The sequence below is a fragment of the Aythya fuligula genome, chromosome 4 (genome assembly GCF_009819795.1).
Source record: "Aythya fuligula isolate bAytFul2 chromosome 4, bAytFul2.pri, whole genome shotgun sequence".
NCBI classification, from domain to species: Eukaryota; Metazoa; Chordata; class Aves; order Anseriformes; family Anatidae; genus Aythya; species Aythya fuligula.
This window is the reverse complement of record NC_045562.1, coordinates 19,457,761-19,470,107: the sequence shown is the minus strand read 5'-3', so window position 1 is coordinate 19,470,107 and position 12,347 is coordinate 19,457,761. Positions and strand designations below refer to the sequence as shown.

At 36.1% G+C, this 12,347-nt stretch overlaps 1 non-coding gene and 1 pseudogene across 1 annotated transcript; both read right to left on the bottom strand.

The window, feature by feature from the left end:
• Positions 1–2,077: 2,077 nt before the first annotated feature.
• Positions 2,078–2,151, bottom strand: TRNAN-GUU. The gene has a single exon. It is a non-coding gene; the product is annotated as a tRNA-Asn (tRNA).
• A 14-nt stretch (positions 2,152–2,165) lies between these two features.
• On the bottom strand, positions 2,166–2,280 carry LOC116489313 (annotated as a pseudogene).
• Positions 2,281–12,347: the final 10,067 nt, after the last annotated feature.

Here is a 12,347-nt window from a genome sequence, read left to right as displayed (position 1 = left end):
CTCCTAGAGATGCTCAAAGAAAAGCTCAAGACCTGAGGTACTAAGGTAGCATTATTCTGCAAATTCAAACAGATCAAGTAACAATGTATAGATTTTCACGGTTCTCCACATAATTGCATTATGCGTGGCACCTTGTGACATATGCAGGCTTGGCAGAGCACACATTGTCTAGTCACTTTTCAGCAATGAAACTACAAACATGAAGTGTCACTTATGATTCAAGTGGTTCATAATGTACCAGTGCTTCAAGTGGATGAAATAATCACACATTATCAAAGTCAACTATCAAGAAACTGTGGTATTGTCTCCTTTTTTGCTGGAGTGAGGTGAAGGCAACTAATTGATTTATTAACCAAAGTCACTGGTTTAACCAAGTCACTGGTTTATTCTTTTTTCCAGAGCAGCTGCCACCTGAAATTCCCTTTAAAAAAGCAAATATAACAAAGGCTCGGTGAACTGGTTTTAGTTTGAGATTGTACTTTTCGGAACAGCATATGCATTTACTTAAATGAAATCTCAGTCTCTGGCCTCCCTCCAGGTTCTTAGGCATATCATAACATTTAGAAATGACAATTAAAGCATCTCATGATTTTCCACTACAATACCTTAACTAATAATTTCTCTAAAAGCAAAAACATTAAAAGCAAATAAAAATCGAGATCTACAAAAATCTACCAAAGCAGAGTGATAGAAACTGCTTTTTAGTCCTCAGCTGAGTTCACATACAAAGCCCATACTCTCTTTCAAAGCCTGCAAAAACAAAAACAAAAGTTCTTTCCATTCAGTTCAGGAGGATGAAAATACAACTAGGCTTTTTTGATTTCTAGAAGTATTGCAAGTTCTTAATTCTGGAAATTACCTACTTCTAAGCCCTTATCATCTGATTTTGTTGATGATAACCAGAAATCACCAACATTTCAGAACTTTATAATACAAGACTAATATATTAAAAGTCTACCTAAACCCTCTACCTAAATCAAATATGCACATGCCATTTCTACACATCCACAAGTTTCTCCCTGTAAGTGAAAATATCACCCAATAGAACAAGAAAGGATTAATATATTTTTTAGTAAAAAAAATATAATTCCTTGGATTATTGTTACTAATAATTATTTTCTCTAAACTCTCAGATTAAAGTTTGTCTATTAGCAGATAAAAGATGTAGCAGATATTTGCTGAGTATATTTCCTTAAGCTACCTGCATGTTTTTAGAAGAAATCACTAGTAAAGCTAGAGTTTGTGGGCAGCACAAGACAGGATGAAAGAAATGCCAATGAACCTAGTGTTCAGGGTACACAGCATGGGGTAACTGCAGCCAGGAACCAGGCAGCACAAGAAATTGCTTGCTGACTGTAACTGCTCTAATACATTTTGTATACGTTACTACACAAATAGGTATAGGCATCCCGCAAATTTCTAGGGGCAATTCTAGACACAGGCTGGACACAAAAGCCTAGCAGGTGCTTTGCTGGACCTGCCGCATGCAATCTAGAATAAACTGTTCAGATGTGCAGTAACTGATGGAAGTATTTGCTGCAGTGACCAGGAAGCAGCAGAAGTTCACAGAATCACAGAATCGTCTAGGTTGGAAGAGACCTCCAAGATCACCGAGTCTAACCTCTGACCTAACACTAACAAGTCCTCCAATAAACCATATCACTAAGCTCTACATCTAAACATCTTTTAAAGATCTCCAGGGATGGTGACTCAACAACTTCCCTGGGCAGCCCATTCCAATTCCTAACAACCCTTTCAGTAAAGAAGTGTTTCCTAATATCCAACCTAAACCCCCCCTGGCACAACTTTAGCCCGTTCCCCCTCATCCTGTCACCAGGCATGTAGGAGAACAGGCCAACCCCCACCTCGCTACAGCCTCCTTTAAGGTATCTGTAAAGAGCAATAAGGTCACCCCTGAGCCTCCTTTTCTCCAGGCTGAACAAGCCCAGCTCCCTCAGCTGCTCCTCCTAAGATTTGTTCTCCAGACTCCTCACCAACTTTGTTGCCCTTCTCTGGACTTGCACCTCAATGTCCTTCTTGTAGCAAGGGGTCCAAAACCGAAAAACATGGGCACCCACGTCCCTGGGTGGGCTTGAACCACCAGCCTTTCGGTTAACAGCCGAACGCGCTGACCAATTGCGCCACAGAGACTTGTGACATCCCTCAAAAATATGGAATACTTGACGAATTTGTGTGTCATCCTCGCACAGGGGCCATGCTAATCTTCTCTGTACTGTTCCAATTTTAGTATACATGTATGTGCTGCCGAAGTGAGCACAAGGGAGGTGGGTGAGCAGCAAGACTGCTCAGGATGGCAGAGTTCAGCATGCTCAGGGAAGTGAGAATTTTTTACTCAAAATTCTCCATTCAAAACAAAACAAAACAAAAACAAACAAACAAAAAACACTACATGGGATGAATTTTCCACTATGCCCACTGCATATCACAATGTACCCACATGCTCAGATTCTTTCCACTTATTTAGAAGGATTTCCTTACACTGCAAGCATCCTCATGTACCCAATGGTTCTTTCTGAGATTCAGTTGTGCTCCCAAAATCTTTTCTCTAAATGCCACGAAGCATTGTTAAAATTGGCACTAAAACTAATCTGGCACACGTCAACACCAAATGTCATAGCTGCACATAGCTGGCCTGTAAATAATTCCTCAAATGGCACCAGTGTAACCATGGTAATAAAACAAATAGGCTGCCATTAAGTATCAAATAAACAGTCTGGAAAAAATGAAATATGCTACATCAAAAAATGCATTTACATTGTTTTGGGTGGGCATGTGACTACACAATTTCTAAAAGAAATCCTTCATCACATTCACAGTATCACATCATACAAAGATATGCCACTGGCTTAAACTATAATCAAAATTTTTACTTTTTAAAAAAGAAGTTTTGCTGGCAAGTAGTAGTTATTTTGAGTTGGTGAAGTCCATTGAACTCAGGAAATATGCTGTCACATCAATAAACAAAAGGTGGTTAGGATTTGATAAAAGTGTGGTCCTTAAGTAAGATCACAATTGAGATATGAAATTTAAATGACTTTGATGACAGTTTCTTAGAGGCTTGACTTTCTATATTAAAACATTGATTTTACAATGGGATGTTGAATGATTTTTGAGTATTTTTATCTGTCTCAAATAAATAAGAAATATTTTCTTAAATAACTGGAAAGATGGATATAGGTGTCCACTTTATTTAAAATCAATTTCTTTTTAATATGAGGTCACTTTCATTTGGTCAGGTTCTAGAGGTTCACCTAGAAAAATAAAGATTAATTATCACTCTAAGATTTGATGTCTTTTCCCACAAGGAAATATGCATAAAAATACAAGCATAAACTTTGGAAGATAATTTTGACATTCAGCATCTAATGAACATCCTGGGGGCAGAGAGTGTGGAGGGAACCAGACTTGGATCAACATAGTCAAAGGCACATGCCTCTAGAGCCAAGTCAATTTTGTTTGTTTCACTTCCTGGAATGTAAAATGGGAAAACAAATATATATTGTGATCAAATGAATTCAGGTTGCTGAATTACCTCATAGGATTTAGAGAGATCAAGTGAATTTTTCTATAACAAAGCACTCATCGTTTCAGCATAGGCAAAGATCAAATGTCAATCTAGCTAACACAAAGCCAAAGTTTGGGAAAGCTGCAGGTGAAACCACTAGTGAGAAAGGAAAATTTATAATTTGACAGACAATTTCTGATAGATTAATCTTTTGTATAGTGTGTTAGGACATTACTACCCTAACCTATGCCAAACCTGTTTCTGACAAACAGTGGTGTCCTGTAGAGAGAGCAGAGAATAAACTGCGTGTTCTTACAGTTGCTTTGGTTCTGACAGTATCACAATCTGGCTGTGAGCATCCAGATCCTGAAGAAATAATTTTAACTACTCCTAGAATTAAATATATTTTCAACCTAATTGTTTGTGCCTGCCTTCTCATACTTACATAATGTTAAACTCACTGTCCTTTTAATGTTTCATTTCCTAAGTTGTTGCTACAGGCATTAAAATAGCAGTTAACTGCATTTTGGAATGTAGATGAGCTGTGACCTATTTTTTTTTTTCCTCAGTGCCAAAAGCACTGCTTTTCAAAACAAGCTGTATCAAATCAAAGATTTGCTGAAATTTAATAAGGAAAAGCGTTCAGTTCTAATCCATCAATACAAGCACAGTCCTGTAGGAAGTGAATACACCACAGTTCAGTGAATTTGGTGGGTGTTTTGCTCATGTACATAATCAACTTTATAGTATGTAAGATTATCACACTGATGTTTCTGTTAAAAGACTTCTCAGCTACTATGGAGAAGTGCTGTCCTGGTCACACAAATGTAGGTTCTGTGGGTACTATTCAGAGATAAAAATAGCATTTTTGTCCGTTCATTTAAAGCAATAAAAATCCATCAGTGACATTTATAATGAAATAATTTCTAATCAAGGATTGTCTTTCAGGCTAAATAATCCAGTAACAGTGATGAATTTACATATCCATTCAGATTACCAGACTTTACTGACTATTTTGAAATAGTAGTTTTGTGGCTGTGTTGGCCAACAGAATGAATAAATTTAACAGCTGAAAGGAAGTTAGTAAAGCACAATGGTACCCAGGAGATCAAGTTTTTCCTCAGTCTTCCTACTGGCAATTTCTTGTAGCAATTCTCTATGCATCAGTTTGGTAATTATAAACATGAGATAAGTATTATTTTATTCTGTTACCCTGTCTTCTCTGTTCAGATTGTAAGCTCTTCAGGACAGAAATGTGTTCATATCTATTCATACACTGTTATATGTCTATACACCATGTCCAAGAACTATGAATAACTCAGCAAGCATGCTTTACTTACACTTGCACTTAAAAAAAAAAAAAAAAAAGTATAAGGGTTTGATGTATTAAGTGCAACTGTAATACATTAATAACTTTGAAGTAGAATTATAAACATTTCCTGGATGGATTCAGTAATTTTTTATTTTTTTTTTTATTTCAGAAATAAAAGGGAAAAATAAAAAGTACCTCAGTGAAGAAGTTGGAAACACTCTGGAAATGAGTTTTTCCAGAGACAAGATATTCCTTCCTGCAAAAGCACTATAGTCTTCACTGTAGTTTTCTGAGTTTTGTGTAAAAGTGACATTTGCCACTGTACTCTTAGGAGGTAATCTAATCCACAAAAAGCAATACTGCACACTAATACTAAGATACCACAGTACCCTGTTCACTGGATTTCAGCTTGATTGATCTTAGGCTGCTAAACTTTTGTAATGAGATATAAGCAAAAACATTCAGAGGAAAGATATCTGTAATAAATATAACTCCTCAATGCTAGAAAACACTCCCAGTCATCTAGGGTAAAAAGAAAAAGACATACCCTTTCCCTTTTCGTATGAGTAATGACAGTACCAGCTATCTCATTTATTACACTTCCTAATTTGTTTAAGTTGTCATAACTGTGAGCTATTGAGATGACCTGTAGAATTTTTATATTGATTAGGAGAAAAATAGTAAACCTAGACAAAGTACAACTATTCAGAATCAATGGTGATGTGGAATTTTGTAGCCAATCTTTATAAAATTTGTGATGTATCATAATGGTTTCATTATAATCCATTGATACACTTGTATCAGACTTGCTTTCAGCCAAGAATTATGTTTTGTCTTATGTATTCAGATAATTTACATAACATTACCACATATGACACCCAATTTGCCATTTCTCATTAAATAAATAAATATATATGTGTGTATATATATATATATATATATATATATATATATATATATATATATATATATATATACACTGACAAGTTGGAAAGCTGGGCTCTCCAATAACCAAATACATGAAATTTAACAAGATCAAGTGTTGGATTCTGTAGCTGGAAAGAGGCAACCCTGGCTGTACATACAGACTGGGAGATGAGGGGCAAGTTAAACACGAGCCAGCAGTGTGCCCTGGGAGCCAGGAGGGCCATCCATAACGTGGGGTGCATCAGGCCCAGCACTGCCAGCCAGGTGAGGGAAGGGATTGTCCTACTCTGCTCTGGGCAAATGCGGCCTCACCTCGAGGATGGTGTGCACCACAATATAAGAAGGACATAAAGCTATGAGAAAGTGTCTAAAAGAGTGCTATGAAGATATTGTATTGTCTAGGGAGCAAGATGTATGAGGACGGGCTGAGGTCCCTGGGTTTGTCCAGCCCCAAGCAGAGCCGGCTGAGGGGAGGCCTCACGGCAGCCTGCAGCTCCCTCACGAGGGGAGCAGAGGGGCAGGCGCTGAGCTCTGCTCTCTGGGGACAGCGACAGGACCCGAGGGAACGGCATGGAGCTGGGACAGGGGAGGCTCAGGCTGGGGGTTAGGGAAAGGTTCTGCACCCAGAGGGTGCAGAACTTTGTGGATCCCTTTGTGGATCCCTTTCAACTCAAGATATTCTATGCTTCTACGAACAATCCTATGAGAACTGCTACCTGTTACATATGCCATAAAAACAGTTAAACTTGACAGCTTCTACAATCATTTTAGCATTACATTTGAGTTCAGTAGTTTGTAGTAAAAATGGTAAAAATACAGTTATGATCATTCAGAATCAAAACAAGTTCATCAAAAGAATTTTCTTTGGAATTTGGACAATTATAATAAGCAGTTTTGTATCTGTCTCCAGCCCCTACACATTCTATTCAACCTGCAGCTATTTTTCTGTTCAGTAGTAGTAAACAAAGAATAAAAATATCTGTCAAAATGGTTTTCTTAAAGACCTGTCATTATAGCAGATTCTGCTGATATCCCGTATAACTCAGAACAGGCCCTCAAAGATCAGAATTTTAAAAAGGGAACTGTAAATAAAAGTTTAGTTAACTTAGTATTATACCTTGTTTTGTTCTGTCCATACTCCATCTTGCTTCTGAAACCTTTTCCAACATTGTATACACAATTTTTTCTGCCTTCTGGACACATTACCTCCAGATAATCTGAGACTCGAAGATACTGTGCATGTGCTTTGCATATTAAGCCAAGATTGTTCTACTTATCTGTATTTCTAGAGGCTTGAACAAATATATGTCATGTGAACAATCCCCTATTAAATCTTGTTTATACTTGGCATGACGTTCGGTATCAATATCATTCAGGTTATTCTTAGAATTTGTGTATCAAAATGATTGCAAAATTGAACAGACGCTTCTTAGCTGGCTCAAAAGCAGTCTGTAAAATGAAAACTGTAGTGGGCAAATCTTCCAAACAGAGGCACAGGCAAGAATAAAGTACTACAATCACCATAATAAAAGGAACAAAGATTCCATTACAGTACCACAGGAAGATACAAGGAAGAGAGCCAGAGGGCAGCTAGATGGAAATTTAACATAAATTTTAACACAAGGTGGGAATATCTGCCAAGAAAGGCAAGACAAGGCAAGATTATGATCTAGCCTTGCAAAAGGCAAATGCCTTTTTGCCTTGCAAAATTATGATCTTACCTTGCAGGGTAAAAAGGTAAAATATGTAGCCAATACAATTAGTCAAAAATTCATAAGTAAAGAACAGTGGAACTATAGCTGAACAGAAATGTTGCTGGTTACAAACACATGCAGAAATTAGTAACTTCCGAGGGTCTGAATGAGCTACTGAGAACAGAGAAAATAACAATAAGCACTGAAATAAAAGAAAATTGATAAATTCATATATTTGAAGAAGTGTCATTAGCCTAAAATATTTACTCGTTATTTGAATTAAAACACTAATATAAGTGTGATCTAGACATCTAGTCTTGCAGGGTTAGGGTCCCTAATATGTGACTGCTTACTGCAGAAAGTATAAGATGTCCTCCTTTAATTCCTTTTCTATCACCAATATGCAGTGATTCTTTTAACTGAAAAATGAAAACTGTGTTAGCATCTTTTCAGCTTATAAAAACACAGCAATAAAAGGGAATTCATCCAAGACAATGAAGTAAAATGATTATTATCTACCTAACAGTAACTAGCCCTGGTTGTAACTGGGATTGAGGGTTCTTCCAAAACTAGAGATATTATAATCATACTATTTAAATCAGCCTTAGAGGAACTTAATATCTACTGGAAATAAAAAATCCTTTAAAAAAATATACAATATTTTCATCTGAATGAATAATTCATAATGAATACTATAATTAGCTAACTTGCTTATTTCTTTTTTCTGCTCAAGGTTTGTCCAGGAACAGATTGTCACTTTCACACATTTGGTTTTTATTCAGCATGATTTTTCTTAATTAATCCTTGGGTGAGTAGTTGTTTGTGAAAAGTTATCAAGAATATACATTTCTCATGAATTCAAATTACTTTTCTTTAGTGGTGTGTGTGTGTGTGTGTGTGTGTGTGTGTGTGTGTGTGTGGTAAAAGCATTTGGTTTCTTTCTGGGTGAGTAATTTTGTGGAGTTTGTATTGATAAGGATTTTGGGAAAAGTTTTAGGTACCTGTTTCAACACTATATGTATTGCACATACTTAGCATAATAGTGTATTACTATATTAATAATTATTAATAACAAACAATAACAAGTGTATTATTATACTTGGTTCACATAGTTATAATACAGTAACTGCATTGAAATAGATGCCTAAATAACTAGACATCAGTGATGAAAAATAAGAAACCTGAGTCAAAGAAAGTTGCTTTGATCACAATTACATTGCAAATAAAGCCTTCTGATTTTGATCATTACAGTTTCTGACCTGCATCCACCATTTTAAACACAGTTTGTTCTCAATAAATAGATGGGATGGGTGCATAGATAAATAGATGCATGCCGCCTGCAATCACAGCTGACCTATGATTTTCTAACACCTTCCCGAACTTACTGCCTTGTTTATGCGAGATGACAAGACTTCACAGGCAGATTAGAGATTAATCTTTTGTGGGCATGTAGATACAGATTCACCATACGAACTGCCCAGTATCTACATCAGTGTTTTGTAACTAGTCATCCAGACCTTTTCTTGCAATTGGAAATTCCATGCTAAACTGGGGTGTACTGTTGTCACAAAACACTCAACACTGCAGAATCAATGTTAACTACATTGCAATATATGACTACAGCACACACTGGGTGATTCAGAGGCCCTGCATTTTCATAAAAGTAAGTCAATGAAGTTGTCATGAATACTAGTGTAGACAATGTTAGATGTATATAAATATATATTCAGGATGAGAAACATATCCTGGAAAACTGCTTAGTTTGGTTAAAAGTCCTGGAAATCATGTAACTACAGTGCAGACCCCTTCTTCTTCATCAGCAGTAATCTTACACTGAACTCACTAAATAAGGTTGGGCCTTTGCATGTAAATTTAACATAGGATTACTTAATTATTTTTACATAGGTGAATATATTTTTCCAGAAATACAAACTCAAAAGAAGTGGAAACAGTTCCATGACTACAAATGAGTGAATGAAAGTTTTTGTAAACCGTGGCATTTTAAAGATAGCCTGTCTCTTCTTGTTTGTCCATCCCTTCCCTTTTTTATTTTTAAATTCTTATTTACAGAGTCCTGCCAGCTGTGAGAACAAGACAGGCTGGCAGAGCATTATGCTTTTGAAAACTGTAAATACTAAATATGCTCTCATAAGTCTAGAAAATCAATTTATATATGATTCCAAATGAAAGCATAAGACTTGGTAGATATAACTAACAGAGCTATCAGAAATAAAACATTCACTTTTTAAATGTACTTGATTTAAGAGATATAGCCTGTGTTTACTTTGTAACAGCAATTAAAATAAGCCTTAAAATAAGACTGCAAACAATTTTCCAACAGATCTGAGTAGATTTTTTTTTTTCTATGTGTAATAATGAGTCAGTAGATATTATATTTTTCTACTGTGCTGCAATGGTTTCTTACACAGTACAACAGAGACCAAAAGTAAATGTGTAGATTTAAACCCTGAACTATATCCGGTAGAAACAGTGAAAATGGGGGAAAATACCATGTATTTCTTCAGTAAAATAGCAGTTTTTTAAGCTTCATGTTACATTAATCACTGGGGATGCTTCTGCAGTGCAATAACACCATATGCCACTAATTCATCTCAAAAAAAAAAATAAATAAATAAATAAATCTCAAGAGCATGGAGATTACAATGTGGAATTAAGTTACCTTGGATGTAGCATCCAGCTGGAAGACAAATCTGAGACTGAAGCTTCAGAAAGTGATGTCCCACCTACTGGGTCTGACAAAGGCCTCCCTGGTTCAGCATCTAGGCTGTAATAAGGGCTACATCAAAGAGTGCTCAGTACTGCAAGTTCCTGACTGATCCCATTGTGCACTCTGATAGCCAGAGAACTGATTGTGGTGGACTGGAAAAGAAACAACTGCTAAAACACAGCTATACAATGACAGCACTGAGATGACAGCTCCAATTAAGACTGCTGCCAAAATAGTCCTCCGGAGGTTGGATAATTTGCTAGAACTGTTGCTACCCTACTAGCAAGATCAGTTCAATCTTCTTTTACAATACTGAAACAAAGGCACATTAACATATGGTGCAGATCTGTATTATCTGTGTAATTCTCAGCTTTAAAAAAAATAATTAAGTGGACTGGCTTCTGCAATGACGGGGAAATAATGACCTTCAAGGATGAGCTTCCCTTTACTGCAAGATTACCTGGTTTAGGCCTGACACACTCCTCAGAACTACAATGATCAAAAGCTACATCTAAAATATTTCTTTTTCTTCACTGGAAGAGAACCTTCTCATTCTCATTTGCTAGTACAGGCACAGCTGAGTATACATAAAAATACATAAAGTATAGTATATATACCATATACTATATATAGTATATAGTGTATATATATACTATATAGTATATAGTATATATACTATATACTACATAATATACATAGTATATATACTACATATATATACATACTATATATACTATATATACTACATATATATATAGTATATATACTATATACTACATAATATACTAGTATATAAAGCAATTGAAGAAACAAACAGACTACTTTCAAAAATCTAAAAGAACATATCTCTCACTTTTTCTCCCCCAACAACAGCATGTCTAAATACCACAGATGTAAGGAGCTTCTACTTCATTGGTGTAACTTAAGGCCCATAAAAAAATTTGCTAGTAGTGTTTCCTTCTTTCCTTTTTTTTTTTTTTTTTTTTAACTAGCTGCACAAATTAATTTAAACCCATCATGATTGGCATTGACTTTCTTTAACAACTCAGGTTAAAAGAAGTCTGTGGCCACTCCTCCCTCACAATCTTTTATCCAGCTGAAGTTTTGCTGTGCATAGCTAATAACTTCCTCCAATGTTAGGAAGACAGCTAAGACAGCTTTATGTTGTCTCTTTTTGTGAAAAATTAACAATCTCTTTATTTAAAATAGTTTCAGAAATACCTTTCAAATAACTTCAGAAATTTTCATGTTTACACAGTCCCAAGGCTAGCCAGACAACTTGTGAGGGCTGTGACTGTATGTCTTTATAAATGCAAGCAACATATCAGACTCTATGGGTTCCAAAATATCTCTACATTTTAGAAATTACTTTGCAGCAGCACTTTTTTACTTTAATATTAATTTCAGAACTGTGAAAACCATGTTGCTTAACAAGGGGCCTGGTGACTGGTTCAAAAAATTTATCCAAGTGAGTTGGCATTGTTTGCATTAGTTTTTCTTCAGTAAAAATACTTGTCAGGGAACATCATCTCCCATTTAGTCTTTTATACTTAAGGCTTGAGCAAATTTGGCTAGAATTGGTATCGTTATAAGGATATCCTTAAATCCACAAATATGTCTGGAGAACTATCCCACATTTACCAAGATAACCTACTGTGAGTAGGACAGCTGAAAGTTGTGTTTGTTTGGAAAGTTATTTACACTTATTTCTCTAGATATCATATGCTAACACCTGTCACATTATCAGGTTTGTTTGTTTTTTGCAGCCTCCTAAAAGCCACAGAAAGCAAACAATATTCTTTTGATTGCAGAGGCTGCACAGACATTTTTTCATCTCTCAGCTTTGTGCAAAATCTCAGCATACCCCAATTTCTTTCTGATAGTGAGGGTATGAAGAGCAGATGGCAGCCTGCCCTTTTCTCATGGCACTGGACCTGCACTTCTGAAAACTGTGTGTGCAGAACATCGTGACAAATTCTGTTCATATCTCCCTTCTGTACAGGGGATGCTATATATGGACAGCATTTGTTTAGTTGACTCCTGCTGACCTGTATAGCACTGCAGGCAAGAAAAGCTTTTGCCAGCTTGTGGTGAGATGGTAAATTCCCAGTGTGGACATATCTCCTTAAAAATGATGTAATTGTGGGGGGGCAGTAGCTG